The following is a 17833-nucleotide window of genomic DNA, read 5'->3' as shown; positions in this document are numbered from 1 at the left end:
CTATGGCCAACCTAGACAGCATATTAAACAGCAGAGACATTGCTTTGCCAACAAAGTCCATCTAGTCAAAGCTATGGTTTTCCAGTAGTCATGTATGGATGTGACAGTTGGACTATAAAGAAAGCTGGGTGCCAAATAATTGATGCTTTTGAAGTGTGGCATCGGAGAAGACTCTTGAGAGTCTCTTGGACACCAAGGAGATCCAACCAGTCCATCCTAAAGGAAATCAGTCCTAAATATTCATTGGAAGGACTGATGCTGAAACTGAAACTCCAATATTTTGGCCACCTGATTCGAAGAGCTGACTTATTTGAAAAGACACTGATGCTGGGAAAGATTGAAGGAGGGAGGAGAAGGGGATGACAGAGGATGAGATGGTTGGATGGCATTACTGATTCAATGGACAGGAATTTGAGTAAACTCCAGGTGTTGGTGACAGATAGGGAGGCCTGGCATGCTGCAGACATGGGATTGCAAAGAGTCGGACATGACTGAGCTACTGAACAGAATGAGTCATGCCAAAAGACTAGTGGCAGGGATAAAACTTGAAAGAGGCTACCACTTCCAGTGGTAGCAGCAGCCCCAGGCCTAGGTCCCAAAAGAGATAAGGAAAGGTAGAGGCCAAGCCCTTCCTCACATTGGCAGGCTCACCAGGAGTGTGACCAAGGTTCACATCATAGAGATATTCTTCACCTATTGGTGGTTTAGTCGCTAAGTCATGTGTGACTCTTGCGATCCCATGGACTGGATGTAGCCTGCCAGGCTCCTCTGTCCATGGGATTTTCCAAGCAAGCCTACTGAAGTGGGTTGTCACCTCCTTTTCCAGGGGATCTTCCTGACCTAAATATCAAACCCGGGTCTCCTTCATTACAGGCAGATTCTTACCGACATCCACCAAGGAAGCCCTGGTAGCTCCACCTATGGGAAGACTCTGATGAATGACATATCTGTAGAAAGGATGAACCTGCATCTGTCTATAAAGCCTCCGCATATGTGGAATTTGAGCATCCAGATGAGGCCGAGAAGGTGCTGAAGCACAGGGATGGAGGACAAGTCGATGGCCAAGAGATCAGTGCCACCAAGGTGCTGACCCCTTGGCCTCAGCCACCCGCCCTACCTGCCTCCCCATCCCTCCAGGCGATTCAGCCCTGCTGGGAGAGAGCTGCCACGGCTTCCCATGTGGCACAGGTCCCCTGGGGGCTGGAGATCCCACTCCCGTCCCCCCAGTCACCGGCACGGGAGCCTCTCCAGCTCCAACTCCTCCCCTCCACGAGCAGGGCCCCCCAAGGTCTGCCCCTGTGACTTGTCTCCCATCCAACTCACTTCTGTCACTTTTCAAGCCGGCAGAGTTCCAGCTGCAGGAGGTGTTGGTTTGGGAGTCCTGCTTACAAAGGTGCCCTCCAGTTTTCTGCTAGAAAGCTTCTATATTTCTAGTTCCTGAGAGCCAGGTGAGTGGCAAAGCCACTGGGGATAAGCCAAGGATTCCAGGTGGTGTGATACAGTCCCAGCCTGCCCAAATGGTTCCTTTCACATGTACTCGTGTACACGTGCAAACACACACCCATGTCTCCCTTCCTCCCTGAAAGCGGTAAGTTGACAGCACTGTAGGGTCATCACAGAACCGCTTGTTGTGTTGATATTAACAGTGGTCCTGCAGGTTGCCTTGGCAATGTGTGCATTGCTTTTTTTGGCTTTTAATGTATAGTCAGTACTATACATTTTCTGTTTTGAGTTTTGTAACTTTGTAGCATTTTAGATAATGTTGTGTTTGTACTTTGTTGTGTAGAGTAAAAGAATTGTACTGAATAAACCTAGAGTGCAAAAACAACAACAAAAAACGAATCCAAATGTCCATCAAGCGGAAAGTGGATGGTATTTGTGTCCGTCAGAATCCCAGATGCCTCTACCAGAGAGTCCCTGTGACTTTATGGGTGCTGAGCCCTGTTGCTTGGCTGGGCCACTAAGTTGTCATCCGTGGAGACATGGTCTCAGGATCAATGAGCAACACCAAGAACTTCAACTCTGATATAGGTTGGTTGGGCTCGGATACGCGTCGAAGGGACACTGCTCCAACCTTCCATCATCTCAGTGCAGCTGTTCTGGGAGCTGTCCGCCTTGCCGCCAGCATCAGGAGACTTGGACTTGACACCCTTCCCTTGGCTGTTGGCGAGGAAGACTTCCTGGAAGTGTGTGGTCTCCAGGGTGTTTGGACTTCCGCTCAGATACCGGATCCTCCATGTCCCCCATCACTGAGGCGGAAGAGTCGTTGGTTAAGCCATTGCTGTCAGCGGAACCCATTTCTCTGCTGCTCCGCACCGTCAGGACAAGAGTAGTGAGACCCACCTTCACTGGGGCATCTAGGGATGCCACCGTGGCCAACCTTAGAGAAGGTGATGACACGTGGGTGCCGGGAAGTCGCTCGGAGACCTTGGAGGAGCTCCTGGGGGCCTCCTGGGCGCAGACTTCATCTACATCGATGACTTCGACAACATCCCTATGACAGAGGGCGCCATTTCCCCTGATCATCCTTGGCTCAGGACCCATAGAGTTACAGGGATATTCCGGCAGAGGCATCTGAGAATCTGACCGCCCATGTGCATGCAAATGTTGGTAAACTTCTTCCGGCAGATCCGGCATGAATGCTGCGTCTTTACCCACGTGTTGGTTGGGTAGACCCCGAGGTACGTCTTCAGGCTGCCTTTGGTGGAGAAGGCTGGATCACAGACCTTACACTGGAATGGCCTCTCCCCGGTATGAGTACAGTGACGCCTCTCGAGGGAGCTATCGCAGCTTAGGACAGGGTAGCAAATGAGACATTCGTTGGGGTTGATGGTGGTCTTGTGGATGTTCTCTACCAGCTGCTGCAGTTTCAGGGTCTCTGACCCCAGCTCCAGTGTCCCACTCCCTTGGAAGCCACCAACCCTTGGGGAATTATGGTTTGCTTCCATCCCAGATAGGACAAATCCATCCTCACTTTCTGGAGAAGGCCTGGAGTGCAGGCAGTTAGGCAGTGAGCCATCCATGAGATCCTTGGGGTTAGTCCCAGAAGAGAGATTGAGGAATGGGCTGAGTTGGGGGTACTGTATACTTACTTCTGCGGTGATGGGTATGCAGGTAAATGGACAAGGTGTGTGGTCTATTTAGGGGCCTGTTTTGTATTCTCCCAACCCTGAACCCAGTTTTCTTTTGTTTTTTGAAAGTACTTTTTTTTTAAAGCCACGGTTGTAGAATTCCAAATTTTTTTCAGCCTTGGAACCTTAAATAGGATGCTTTCAAGAAGACTGATTTTAGTCATTAAAGAGTCAGTGCGTGAGTGTTGCTGCTTATTTAACCACAGTTCAGGTGGTGCCCCAAAAGCGCCAAGATCTTCCAGATGCTTTCCAGATGCCTTCTTCTCCCTAAAACCAGGAGAGGTGAACACCTGAGCAGAGAATCTCAGATGACATAGCTTAGCTCACCAGTGCCTACCCTGTTGAAGAGCTGGGTGTCCATTCTTGAAGAAAGAAACTCAAGGAAGAGTGTCTTTTCTTACTACATATACTAGTAAGTATGTGTACTAATTTGTACCGAAATGCCCTTGATTGTGACTAAATGCCAAATGATTGTGAAGATTTTTTTTTTTCTGGTATTGCATGAATGCTACCACGTTGGAACAGGCAAGTACTAGATGTGAAAGCTCTAATTTACCTACCTCATTCATGTGTCATTTTTTAAGCGATTAGTCTCTGTTTTCCTATTTGATGATTGCTGAACTGCTCCTAGGCCCTGTGGGAAACCTAAGAGTTGATATATTGGTGGGAGCAGCTGGAAGTTCAAGATATTGTTGTGAATTCCTTTTTTTCTTAATTCCTTTTCTATACAGATGATATTAAGCAGACAACAAAGCATTACTTTTGAGGATTTAACAAAGAAGGAGAAAGACTCACATTTCTGGGTGGAGAAGTCTTTACCCCTCTGTGTTTAAGAGTGGATCATGACTGTTCTCAAGTCTGTCTTTCAATAATGGCACTTGACTTTAGAATCCAAAGAAATTTTTTGTTTTGCCAAGTTGTGCCTTTCCTCCTGGAATTGTAAGTGAACACAATGGTAGTCCCCATTCACACTGTGAAGTGGCTATTGTTACAGAAAATACATAGAAGCTTTCTCACTTGTTAAGTTAATAATGTCTTGTGAATGTATGATTTACAGAGAAATCCCTATAGTTTTTACCTGCTGGTGCTGTCTGTCAGAGAATAAATTTGGGATGGTTCTTTTTGTTGTTGTTGTTAATACATTTATTCTCATTTTGCTCTTGTATTATTCCACTTATCAAAGAAAAATAGAAATTGGTCAAAAACTCTACCAAAGATTTTTCAAAGATTTAAATAATTAATTCAAGTCTATGGGGAATCTAAAGTTGAAATTTTAACCCAGGAAGCAGCCATTTCATGTCTTTCTGTGTATCTGACCACCCATCCTAAAGTTATGCATGTAATTTTCCATGTAATTTTGTTTTATTTTTTTCGTAGTCCTGCTTACTGAGTTAAATTCTTTTGTTCATTCATTTTTTTTCCTTATTTATTATTGTCTCTGAACCTGGGTTTAGAAATGAGACTTCTCAGAGCAGTGGCCTTGGATAGCTATTCTTCTGGGATTTCTAGCACTTACAACCTTGTCTGGCATGTAATAGGAGTACAGGAAATAAGTTAATGTTGGTGCAGTTGATATTTTTTGAAATGTGCACATGGACAATGTCACGAAATATTATATGAAAGGAGGTTCTCTGGTTCAATAACTTTAGGAAATCATATATCTTACATTTCTTCATGGTGACATTCAATGTACTTTAGCCTATTAAGGGCTGAGTGTGTTGACTGCTCAGTCATGTCCAACTCTTTGTGACCCCATGGACTGTAGCCCACCAGGTTCCTCTATCCATGGATTTCTCCAGGCAAGAATACTAAAGAGGGTAGCCATTCCCTTCTCCATGGGATCTTCCTGACCCAGAATTGAACCTGGGTCCCTTGCATTGCAGACAGAATTTTACCATCTGAACTACCAGAGCTGCCCTCAGAATCCAGAAGTAAAATGAGTTGTTTAACTTTGCTTAGCAGAGCGTTTTCCAAATTGTGTGTCATACATTGCTTGTGAGTAGCAGGCCAGCGTCTTGCCAAAAATGAGCAATATGACAAATAAATCCTAAAGAAGTCATGGCAGACTCAGCAAAACATACAGGCCTTAGCAGATTGTGGAAATGTTTCATGGACCTGAATTCCCAAGTCTCCAGTTCCTCCTGGGAGACACAATGGAATAGCTCATGGTGCTATTCTGCTTACCCTGGAAGGGGCCTTTCTGGTGTTCTTCATGCCTCTTACATGTCACTATGAAACCTCAGCCTAATCACCTTACACTGGTGCAAAAGTTACTTTTTGCAAGCTGAAGCTCCTGGATTTCACATCTAAGCTTAGGATAAAATTGCTCCCTATAGCCCCATCCATAGAAAACTACTTATAAATATGACCAGGCATCAAAACTGTGGCATTCCATTAAACCTAGAGTGTAATGAGCAGTTGCAGGACATGCACAATTGTTCATGTGCAGTGTCTGAAAACCTTTTTTAAAAAACAAACATTATGAATGTTTGGGAATCCCAGGGAACTAGTGTCACGTGTAAATATTTTAAAAACACTTTGCTAGGCAATGCCATGAATGTATATACATTGACTGAATATTTGGGGTGAAAATACATTGACAATGTCTCAATTTTCACTGCTATATCATGTAAATGTAATCAGTGCCAATTAACTTGATACTTTTCAGGTCATCCTGACCTGGAGGTAAAAATTGGATCACTTTTTATTATTTGAGAAAAAAATCTTCAAGATAATACAAAATTTTGGATTTCATTAACTTTTCCTTTTATGTTGCAAAATTGAGCCATTTTATCACTTCCTGTCACTGAGCTGTAGGAAGGAGAAAGGCTTTATTCCATCACTCCCAAATTGGCATTGATTTCTCTCCTCCCTTATGAAATCCCAGAGGCTATTTTCCTTTATGTATTTATGGCAATCTTTCTGACCCATAGGCCAGAGCATTTGGCTAAACTTATTATTCTATGGTTTAGTTAATGAGTATAACCTTGCTGCAGAGGCAGAATGCATCTAGGGGCTAGTTTCTCTAGCTTTTAGTCACAAATAATGGCGGCAATGGAAGGTTTTGCATCATTACGGATAATTCCTCTGAATTGATGCAGCATGCTGATTGCTTCAATAAGAGCTACAGTGAGAATGATTCTCAGAAATCATCTATTGCCAAAAGCCCAGGAATGACCCAGGTCGAAGTATAGCCCACCACAAAGAGATGAGAGATGCCTTTCAAAGAGCAAGGCAGCAATGTACTGGGTACTTTTCATCTTTGCATTTTGTTGAAGGATCCAAATAGACCTGTGTACTTATTTCAAAGACTGTTTAGGTTCCTGAGAAGCGGGCAAAATAAGATTCACAGTGGTCCCTTTGCATCAAATCACAGATTTTTTGAAGTCATCATGATCCTTTGTAGTTCACAGAAATGTTCAAAATATATGTTGGTTCTTTGTCCATAAATATAGAGAGAATCTGACTCTGGTCTCAGCACGTTAACTTATTACATGATTTCCCAAACTAGGATTGAAAAACTGAACTAAAAATGAAAAGGTCCTCGGTGGCTGGTGGAAAACAAGATTAGTTTGGAATAACTCTAGCAGTTCTCCAAACTAAAGGTCTTTTTAAAGTTTCCATCCAAAATACCCTTATTCCAAATCTTGCCCTCTATAACTCCAGTCAGTCTGACATAGAAATATGCACACTGTGTTATGTAGGAAATGGATTTTTAAATTGATTGTCGTTGGAATGAGAAAGAATGAGAGAGAGAGAGAGTGACATGGGTGAAGGTCAGCCTATGTCACTTTCATATTTTATTCTGAAAGGTGAGGATGTTATAGCATTTCCTTTAATGAGTTTCATGCCTGTCTTCCATATAGTACTTCCCTATACCCTTACAGATAGTTAAATAATATTATGAATGAATGTGATTCTTCTCATTTTTCTTCAACAAAGTTCAACATACAGTCCTAAGTTCTCTTCTCTATTATTGTTCACTATTTAATATCAGCAATGCATAGGCCATCAAATACTATCTATATAATTATGATTTTTAATTTCGTAATCCGTACCTCTAGCTTGGCCTCCCTTTAAAATGCTGTCTCCTTTATTCAACCACTTACCAGACAATTTACATTTGGGAATATCAAAGGGTGTCTCAGACATATATGAAACCCAATACAAGCCAAGGTCAATTCCTGAACTGTGACTTCCCTATTGTTGTGGGTTGAATTGTGTCCCTTCAAAACTCCTGTGTGGAAGTTCTAACAACAGTACCTCAGAATGTGAACTTATTTGGAGATAGGACAGTTGCCAATAAACTCTCCCAGGTAGTTCAGTGGTAAACAGTCTGCCTGCAATACAAGAGACCGCGGTTCAATCCCTGGGTTGGGAAGGTACGCTCGAGAAGAGAATGACAACCCATTCCAGTCTTCTTGCCTGGAGAATTCCATGAAGAGAGGAACCTGGCAGGCTACAGCCCATGAGGTCACAAAGAGTTGGACATGACTAAGCAACTAACACCTCATTTAATTGTTTTAAGTTGCGATGAGGTCATACTGAGGTAAGGTGAGCCACTCATCCAGTGTGATGTTGTCCTTATAAAATGGGGACATTTGGCCACACACACACAGAGGGAAAACACCAGTGAAGATGAAGGCAGAGCTTCAGCTGATGTTTCCGTGAGCCAAGGAGGGCCAACAATTGCTAGCAAAGAACTAGAAGTTACAGAATAGGCAGATTCTTCCTCACAGGCCCCAGAAGGTGCGTATCCTGCAGATATCTTGAGCTAAGACTTCAAACCTCCAGACTGTGAGATGATAAATGTCTGCTCTTTAAGCCATTTAATTCATGATACTTTGTTCTAGCAGCCCTGGGAAACTAGTACATCTACCTACCCACCCCCCAAAATCAACAGTAACTGCTGAACAGAAAACAAATGAAACAACATCACTGTCTTTTAGTGCATCTTAATTCCTCAGGCTGGAATCCTAGGAGTCATTCTCTCCACTTACCAGTGAATCAAGATAATCCAGACTTCTTATCCATAAAATTCTCTCACATATTTGAGAATTTATGCCCCACTTAAAATTTCTTTTTTCAAAGATGTGCAGCCCCAATTCCTTATGACTCATTTTGAAAGCACTCTGATTATTCTTATCTTCACTACTATATATTCTCCAGTTTGTAAATTTTTTTTTTTAGTTTGTTAAAGTTCTTAATTAGAATCATTGATAAAAGGCAATCTACTTAATGGGAGACAATATTTGCATCACTTTACCAATAAGGGATTAATATACAAACTATATAAACAGCACATACAGTTCAGTATCAAAAAACCCCACCTAACCAAGAAATGGACAGAAGACCTGAACTGACATTCTTGCAAAGAAAATATACAGATGGCCAACAGGTACATGAAAAGATATTCAATGTCACTAACCGTAAGAGAAATGGGAATCAAAACCACAATGAGGTATCACCTCACACCTGTCAGAATGGCAATTATCAAAAAGTTTACACAGAACAAATGTTGACGAGGATGTGGAGAAAAAGGAGCACTTCTACATTGTTGATGGGGATATAAATTGGTTCAACCACTAGAAAACAGTATGGAGGTTCCTCAAGAAACTAGAAATAGATCTACCATATGACGCAGCAATACTATCCCTGGACATAAATCTGAAAAAGATGAAAACATACATGTACCCCCAGTGTTCATAGCATTTCTCACCTGCTTGAAAGTACACAATTCAATGCTGGTGAGTACATCAAGGCTGTATATTATCACCCTGCTTATTTAACATATGCGGAGTACATCATGAGCTGGGCTGGAAGAAGCACAAGCTGGAATCAAGATTGCCGAGAGAAATATCAATAACCTCAGATATGCAGAAAGCACCACCCTTATGGCAGAAAGTGAAGAGGAACTAAAAAGCCTCTTGATGAAAGTGAAGGAGGAGAGTAAAAAAGTTGGCTTAAAGTTCAACATTCAGAAAACTAAGATCATGGCATCTGATCCCATCACTTCATGGGAAATAGATGGGGAAACAGTGGAAACAGTGTCAGACTTTATTTTGGGGGGCTCCCAAATCACTGCAGATGGTGATTGCAGCCATGAAATTAAAAGACACTTACTCCTTGGAAAGAAAGTTATGACCAACCTAGACAGCATATTAAAAAGCAGAGACATTACTTTGCCAACAAATGTCCATCTAGTCTAGGCTATGGTTTTCCCAGTGGTCATGTATGGATGTGAGAGTTGGACTGTGAAGAAAGCTGAGTGCCGAAAAATTCATGCTTTTGAACTATGGTGTTGGAGAAGACTCTTAAGAGTCCCTTGGACTGCAAGGAGATCCAACCAGTCCATCCTAAAGGAGATCGGCCCTGGGTGTTCATTGGAAGGACTGATGCTGAAGCTGAAACTCCAATACTTTGGCCACCTCATGCGAAGAGTTGACTCATTAAAAAAGACCCTGATGCTGGGAGGAATTAGAGGCAGGAGGAGAAGGGGACAACAGAGGATGAGACGTTTAGATGGCATCACCAACTCGATGGACATGGGTTTGGGTAGACTCCGGGAGTTGGTGATGGACAGGGAGGCCTGGCGTGCTGTGGTTTATGGGGTCACAAAGAGTCGGACATGACTGAGCGACTGAACTGAACTGAAGCTGGCTCTGTTTCTCACGGACTTAGGCTCCTTCTAGGTCACCATGCCACATTTTGTGTATTCCCCTAGATATTATAGTCCAAGATGGTATTTACATTCCAGGAGGCAGGATGGAGAAAAGTCAAACACAAGGTACAAAAACTGTGTGTCAGCTGTATGTTCAAGGAGATTCTAGGAAATTGTCATGTTAAGCCTTCCTCTTGTATCCCAATGGCCAACTCAGTCACATGGACATAGTATGTGATTTGGGAAGATATTATTTGTACCTCGGTGGTGAGGTGGTAAAGACTCTGCCTGCCAATACAGGAAATGCGGATCTGGTCCCTGGATCTGGAGGGGAGATTCCCTGGATGAGGAAATGACAGCCCACTCCAGTATTCTTGCCTGGAATATTCTGTGGACAGAGGAGCCTGGTGAGTTACAGTCCATGGGGTGGCAAAGAGTCAGACACTGCTGAACACACACACATACATGTATTTGTACACAATAGGAAGCATGATTTTAACTTGGTGTCCCAATGCTTTGCACAGTGCCTCAGGGAGTACGTGCTGAGGAAATACTTGTTAATGAAAAGAGTAACCAAATTAACAACTGAACTCTGATAAAATAAGGATCAGAAATCTTGAGGAAAATTTTGAAAAAATCTAAAACCTTTAAATCTGAAAGAGTGATGGTCTCAGACAGCTGATATGGACTTGGAACTCACTCTAGCATCTTTGTGACTGTTTCCCAGGTATTTCATGAAAATATTTTGGCAGTCCTATGTCTGTTTCATTTTGGCACATTTTAGATACCAGGAAGACATGTCAGGAAGAAATAAATATGGAACATCTCTGAACTGCTCTGTCTGTAGGCAGCTTTCTCTTGATTAAAAATTGGTTAGAAACAGTGAGTCAGATTGCTTCCTTCAAGACAGTTAAACAGCAGGCTTCTAACTACTAAAGAAGTGGGAAATTCTTAAATGAACAGAAATTAAGCTTTACAAGCATGACCCAGAGGGTATCTTAACACTTATTGAATTTAAATCAAGAAACATAAAGTCTTCTCTTGTAAACGCCAGATGTGTTGTCTTCATGAGGCTGTGTCATGGTAAATGCAGTCACATACTGTGTTACTTCACACCTCCTTTAGAAAGTTACCAGTATTCACAAGAAATGGCTTAAATTCCCTCACTTTCTTCTTCCCCAGGGCCTTGCTGAGAACACTCAAAAACTCTTACTTAGATTCATTTATGCATATTTCCAGCTGCTAGTATTTCAGTATTCATCTGAATTCTCCTAAAGTGAAAGTCCATATACTGAATGTCCTATAAATGTCTGAAGTAATTTAACTGGAACAAGGTAAAATCAGAGGCAATCTAATGAAGCTTTGCACAAATCTTCAAAGCACTGAAAGATTTCCCATCACAGAAAGCCTAACTATATTTAGGCTACTGTTCTTAATTAGAGGAAAAACTAGTTTGTGTTGGTCTTGATCAGGGTAGCAATGCCTGGTAGAAGGAGCCAATTTGTTGTCCAGGGTAGCTGGACTCTATAAGAGGATATCCAGTGATTCCTGGACAGGTCAGAGGTGCTTCCTGGATGAATATCAGACAGGTAGGATTGCTCTCTCTCAAGGACTTCATTTTGTATGCCACTTATCATACACTGAGCTGAGTAAGTCAATCCCTGAAGCCACTAGCTCATTAAGAGGCTAATGACACTCCAAATCTGGGGAGAGCTCCATGGTCCTTGTGAAATAAGAACATTATAACTGATACAAATAGAATCTCTATATCCATAGAGAATGTTATATTTGAATCTATAAGGGGATAGATTTGGTTCTTTCTAGGGGGCATCTTTCTAGAGGGTTATCCTCAAAGGAGTGAGATGAGAGTAAGAGATTACAATCACTGCCTATCTCAGCTAAACAGTGGTTTATTCATCAACAAAGATCTTGAATGTACCAGGATCTGCATCAGGATATAGAAATGAAAAAAGCATAATAGCTAAATTAAGGAAGTTTGACCTATTTTCAGAGAAGCATGCAATTTATTATTATACCATGAAGGAAATGTGCTAACAGGATCATACACAAGGGATTATAGCAGTAATCCCTTATTATTGGGACAGATACAGAGGAGACCTAACTGAGCTTTGAGTGGTGAGTTAGTAGGTTAAAAAGGTTTCCAAGAAGTGGGGTTTCATCTCAAGAAGAATGGGACATGATCAGTTGGACAAGCCAAGAGGTAAATGTTAAGTAAAATAAATAGCAAGAGAAAGTGTGGAGCAAAGAGCACAAAAGAAAAATCACAAATCACAAAGTGGTTTGAAGTAAACACACAAGGCGTGACTGTGCGGGGAGATGAAGCCGGAGGGATTGGTCATATACTAAGTGTTAGTGTACACCGTGTTGAATGTGGTATGGCTTATTTAGATGTATGTTTACACTTAAGTGAATTCAGAGAAGAAGGGAATTTCAGACTCATTTTCAATATAGTTTTAAATTTTTTCAGTGGCATAACTTTAAAATGTTGCAATATTCTGATCCTGTGAGGTGAAGGATTCATTACATCAAGTTCTTTTGACTTCAAGAGTACTTCTATGCCATCAATAATCATTCAGATGAAAACTGAATCAGTTACCAGAAAGAAAACTGCCCCAGGTGTGGCACTTCATCAGATTTCCCATCTTAGTGTAAGGTGGAGTTTGGCAGAGTAAAAAGGCAGGGCAGATAAGTTAAAATGGGTTCCTCCATTCCCTCCGCAACTTACTTACATGTATGAATAATAATGGAGGGTAGCATAATAAAACTTTATTCAGTGATTTTAGAGTTTCTAGTATATATATTTTTATAACCCTATAAGACAGACTAGGGAATTTTAAGACAATTTTAGTTTATCATGTCTCCTTACCTGAGGTAATAGTAAGTTTTTAATTTAACCTGTAACTTTTTCTGGCTGCATTCAGTCTTAGTTGCAGCATGTGGTCTTTCCTTGTGATGCACAGACTCTCGAGTTGTGGCATGCAAGCTCCAGAGCACGTGAGCTCACTAGTTCCCAGTATGTGAGACCTTAGTTCCCCAACCAGGGATCAAACCTGTGTTCCCTGCATTGCAAGGTGGATTCTTAATCACTGGACCACCACGGAAGTCCTTTTAACCTGGAACTTGATACAGAAAAAAATGTCTAATTAATCAAACAGATTGTCAGGTGGAAAATAAGTCTCCATCAATAAAATGCATGCATGCTCAGTGGCTTCAGTCATGTCCGACTCTTTGTGACCCCGTGGTCTGTAACCCACCAGGCTCCTCTGTACATGGGATTATCCAGGCAAGAATACTAGTGCGGATTGTCATTTCCTACTCCAAGTGATCCTCCTGACCCAGGGACTGAATCGGCATCTCTTGCATCTCCTGCACTGACAGGCGGATTCTTTACCACTGTGCCACCTGGGAAGCCCCCGACCTACTAAGTATTAGGTCATTAACTCAGTCTCCATACTGATTCATATTCTTTTATCAGTTCCTTAGAATTTTTAGCCTTTGGGTGTGCTAAGCTTCGGTTGGAATTATTTAGTGAGTGGTTAGATATATGCAAAGAGTTTTATGCTTTAGAAACATTCTTGTTTTATCAAAGTGAAAAGATAAATATCATACATGTTGAAAATGTGAAAATGTTTCTGAGAGCTGCCAACTCTTTGGGTGCCACCAAGTTGGGTGGCATAAGGTAAATAGGAAAAAGAACGCTTATCAATTTTGTCAAAGATTATCTCTGACTTTCAAAATAGAGATAGGCATGGATGTGGTTTGGGGAATCCATCCTTCAGGCAGCAGCTACAAAGTCTGGGGCACCAGATGTGTTAGTAAGCTCCTTCCAGGGAGATATTGGAAGCTTCGTTTTATCATAATAGAAAGCCAGAAGGAGAAGGTGAGGAAAATGTCCACATTTTCTTGTTCTCCAGGGCGGATCACAGCCCCTAGATGTGTGCTAAAATTAGAAGTCAGATCCTCAGGCAGAGCTTGTAGGATATGAAGGTAGATCCCTTGTAGGAAGCGGCTGAGAGATGAGAGGTTTTGCCTGTTCTCTCTCTGCTGAGTTCTAGGGGGATGGTAGTATTAATACATGTTTCATCTGGCAGCAAATTATGTTCAGACATAGAGACTGCTTTGTCAATAATTTTTCTAGCACAGGTTCACTGCAGGAATTGTAATAATTTCACAAGCCAGTAGTATATGGGATAATGTCTCTTAATAAGCCAATAAAGAAAGAATCTACTCCAAACCATCAACAGACTAATCACAATACTGTTTCAGGCAAGGGGAGATAAAAGGAATAAAGCCCAAATTTAGTGAAGGAGTACCTTTCTAGGCATTGTTCTTGGGAGAGCTGGCTTAGCTAACTGTGAGCTGATGTCCAACTGCTGGTGCAAAAGCAAAAGTCCATTGTTGCTAGGGTTGTTGCTAGGGTACAAAGATGCCAGCTTTGATGGGAAAGATGATTTTCTTCTTGGGGCCTCTGCATGGTTTTCACCACTGCTGGCAAATAATCACCTTGCCCAGCCAGGAGCTAGTGCCCCAAGGTCTTTGGAAAGTTATTTCAATTAGCAAGGAAAAGTTGCCTTCCCCGGGCTAAACACTTTTCAGTTGCTGGTCAAACCTCTTAATATTTAAAGCTTAAAATCCTCTATCCAGAGTCACTCTTTCACAAAAGTTCTTTTATTTAAAAAAAAGATTTATTTACTTAATTTTTTGGCTGTGGTGGGTCTTTGATGCTGCTCGCAGGCTTTCTCTAGTTGCAGTGAGTGCGGGCTACTCTTGATTATGGCGCACAGGCTTCTCATTGTGGAGCATGGATTCTAGGTGGTAGGCTTCAGGAGTTGCAGTACATGGGCTCAGTAGTTGAGGCTCACTGGCTCTAGAATACTGGCGCAGTAGCTGTGGTGTATGGACTTTGTTGCTCCGTGGCCTGTGATATTTTCCTGGACCAGGGATCAAACCTGTGTCTCCTGCATTGCAACATGGATTCTTAACCACTGGGCCACTAGGGAAGTCCCCAAAGTGCTTATTTATCAATAAGCTCCCAGCTGTGCCTGTCAATAGCTGATGCTATTGACATCATGCTAATGATGATATCCTGACCAAGTTTTCTCAACATAAACAACTTCATTAGAACAAAAAGCAAGTGGATTTTGAATCATATCAAACCAATACCCAACAGTGCACAAGTGTGAGCATGCCTGTTAAGAAGTGCTCCTTTGTTTACCATAGTCTTATAGGTCTCATGGACATAAACCATGTTGGCTTTCAGGACTGAGTGTTGGGGGGGCCTCTCCCTCAAGTGGAAGTGTTAAAAGTAGGGGCACCAGATGTGCAGTCTGAATCCTTTGCTTCTAAAGGTGACACCAGGAGTTGGGTACTCCCTCCCAATTGTATGCCATGGTGCCAAGATTGGGTTGTATTGCCAAGGCATGTCTCAGCTTTTCTTACCTGTTTCAATGTGGTATATTCTCATTTGCCCAATGTGTAGGAGTTGCTCAACTAGTTTCGTGGTTTCTTTCAGAGGGAATGGTTCCATGGATGCTTGTAAATTTGGCATGCCTTCCCGTGAAGGAGTTCAGGAGCCTTCAATACTGTCATCGCGGTGGACCTCAGGCAGGGGATGGATTTAAACTGAAGTCTCACATAGCTCAAATTAACCCAACAGTGATTGGGAAATCTCAAAAAGTGCAAATACAGAGCGAGGCTCCTGACTTTACATCTCAAAATAATCGAGAATATTCCTGTATTATATCCTCCACATTCAAGTAGTTCTTTCTCTTTGTATTTCACAAATCCATTCTTTCCCATTTTAACTACAGTTGACCCCGAATGACATGAGATTGAACCACACAGACCCACTTACATACGGATTTTTTTAAATTAATATATATTACAGTACTACACAATCCCTGTTGGTTGAACCTGAAGATGCAGAGCCATAAGTAAGGAGCTGACTGTAAAGTTATATATGAGTCTCTGACTGCACAGGGAGTCAGTGCCCCTAACCCCCATGTTGTTCAAAAACCAACAATATTGTCAATTTCACTTGGCATTTTTGTTTGTTTTCTTCTCAGAACAGAATCTAAGAGACAAAAAATGAGGCATAATCTCCCACGCTGCAGCTGACGAAGGTAAGCTTTTACCTAGATTCTCTGTGGTTTCGCATGAAATCAGAGACATTGTGTAGATACCTGAGCTCATAACCAGTCCTTCTGAAGTGGAATCACTAAGTTGGGGCTTAAAAATATGTAGAAGCTATGTGGAAAACCTCTTACTGAAATGGAGCAGGACCCGGTGGCCCTTGCCCCCTATGTCTTCAGCCTGCCTTTTGTCTGTGTAAAACTTTACCCAAAGAATGAGTTTAATCAAAGAAATGAGAACATGCAGAAACAAGGGAAAACGGTCAAAAAAGATCAAATAATATTAGTGTAGTCGTTAAGAATCATCAAGGACCTTTTATTCCTTCCTAGGTGCTATAGATAAGCTTCTGAGCCGTAAGTGGGGAGCTATCTTCTATCTTATAGATACTGAAACCCCCCTAGGTGGAGGAGTTAACTACACGATGAGCAGACTGTGGCCACGACAAAAGCTGCCACAGTTCTGAGAACTGGCTTCAAAGAAATGGAAACACACTGACCCTGAAACTGAAGACAAAGTGCACCTAAAATAAAATGATGCTGATCAGACCACCTATGACCAATTTCAAGATAACTGTCAGAGCTGACTATGCTGTCTCTGCATGCATCCCCCTCCCTCAGACTACAAAACTCTTGCCCACTGATTGTCAGTTGGGGGGAGTGGGCCTTTGGACCGAGGTCTGCCTCCCTCTCTCTCTTAGTTGCTGGCATCCAAAATAAAGCAAACTTCCCTTTCCACCAGCTTGGCCTCTTTATTAGCTTTTGCGCAGTGAGCAGCTGACCTGAGTTAGGTCACATTATTATCAGAGAAAAGCCCTCCTGCTGCTAGTTTATTCATTTGTTAACAAATCTTTAATAATGCTTAGCAGGCCTGGTGCTCACCCTTGGGAATTCAACTGTGAATAAGAAAGGCAAAATCTCTGTCCTCACAAGGATTATACATTTGGGTGGGGTTGAGAAATTATATACCAGTAAACAAATAAATGGCTATAGAACTTCAAGTTACAGCATGTGCTTTGCTGATGCCTACCAGCCAAAGACCACAGAAAGCACACTCCCACAAAATTGAGTTTGCCAGTGCTGGAAACCTCGTTCAATAGAAAATCATAGATCCCAATAAGAGAGTATATGTATCGGCCCTAGTGGCTAAGACAGTAAAGAATCTGCCTGCAGTGCAGGATACCCAGGTTCAGTCCCTGGGTTGGGAAGATCCTCTGGAGAAGAGAATGGCAACCCATTCCAGTATTATTGCCTGGAGAATTCCATGGACAGAGGAGCCTGGCGGACTACAGTCCATGGGGTCGCAAAAAGTCGCGCACAACTGAGGTTCTAACACTTTCTTTTTAGACAGGATTTAGACTTGTGATTTGAGGAGTATTCTGAAAGTGTGGTTTTACTCTGCTTTGGGTGTTTTCAGAAATTGAGGGTAATTTTTTGACTAGATATGATGGTGGTTTTACGCTAGAGGTAGAAAAATAGAGCTTAGTTAAAGGGGCCTCAATCAAATTATGTGGAAAGGAAGATGTTTGATCATTTCTGTGGTTTGTGGTGTTCTTGTTTTTGATTTTGCTCAGACACAATTACAGAGTGGTCTTGTTTATTGTCTTTTGCCATCAGGGTTAGAATGACCCTGTCTGAAGTCTTATACTATGAAATCATTTAACAGGAGGGCACCGTAGCCTCACTGCCGGTGCCAGGACAACTCCCAGTTGATTGCTGTCAGTCGCTGCTTTTCTTTTATTTTTCACATATGAAGGAAAATAAAGTAAGTTAGATGAAATGAGATGGAACGCATTCAGGGAAGTATGGCCGAGGACCAATAAAGAAAGTTAGATGGATGTTGACTCAGGGATAAAGGTTATTTAAGAAAAGTCCTCACTGTATGCATATCA

General features: G+C 42.1%; 1 long non-coding RNA gene across 1 annotated transcript; it reads left to right on the top strand.

Moving 5' to 3' along the window:
• Nucleotides 1–7661: 7661 nt before the first annotated feature.
• LOC110131006 (uncharacterized) lies at nucleotides 7662–16679 on the top strand. The gene is made up of 3 exons (XR_002312039.2): nucleotides 7662–7880; nucleotides 15879–15935; nucleotides 16275–16679. It is a non-coding gene; the product is annotated as an uncharacterized lncRNA (long non-coding RNA).
• Nucleotides 16680–17833: the final 1154 nt, after the last annotated feature.

The sequence above is a fragment of the Odocoileus virginianus genome, chromosome 24 (assembly GCF_023699985.2).
Source record: "Odocoileus virginianus isolate 20LAN1187 ecotype Illinois chromosome 24, Ovbor_1.2, whole genome shotgun sequence".
Lineage (NCBI taxonomy): Eukaryota > Metazoa > Chordata > Mammalia > Artiodactyla > Cervidae > Odocoileus > Odocoileus virginianus.
This window is presented reverse-complemented; position numbering and strand designations above follow the sequence as displayed.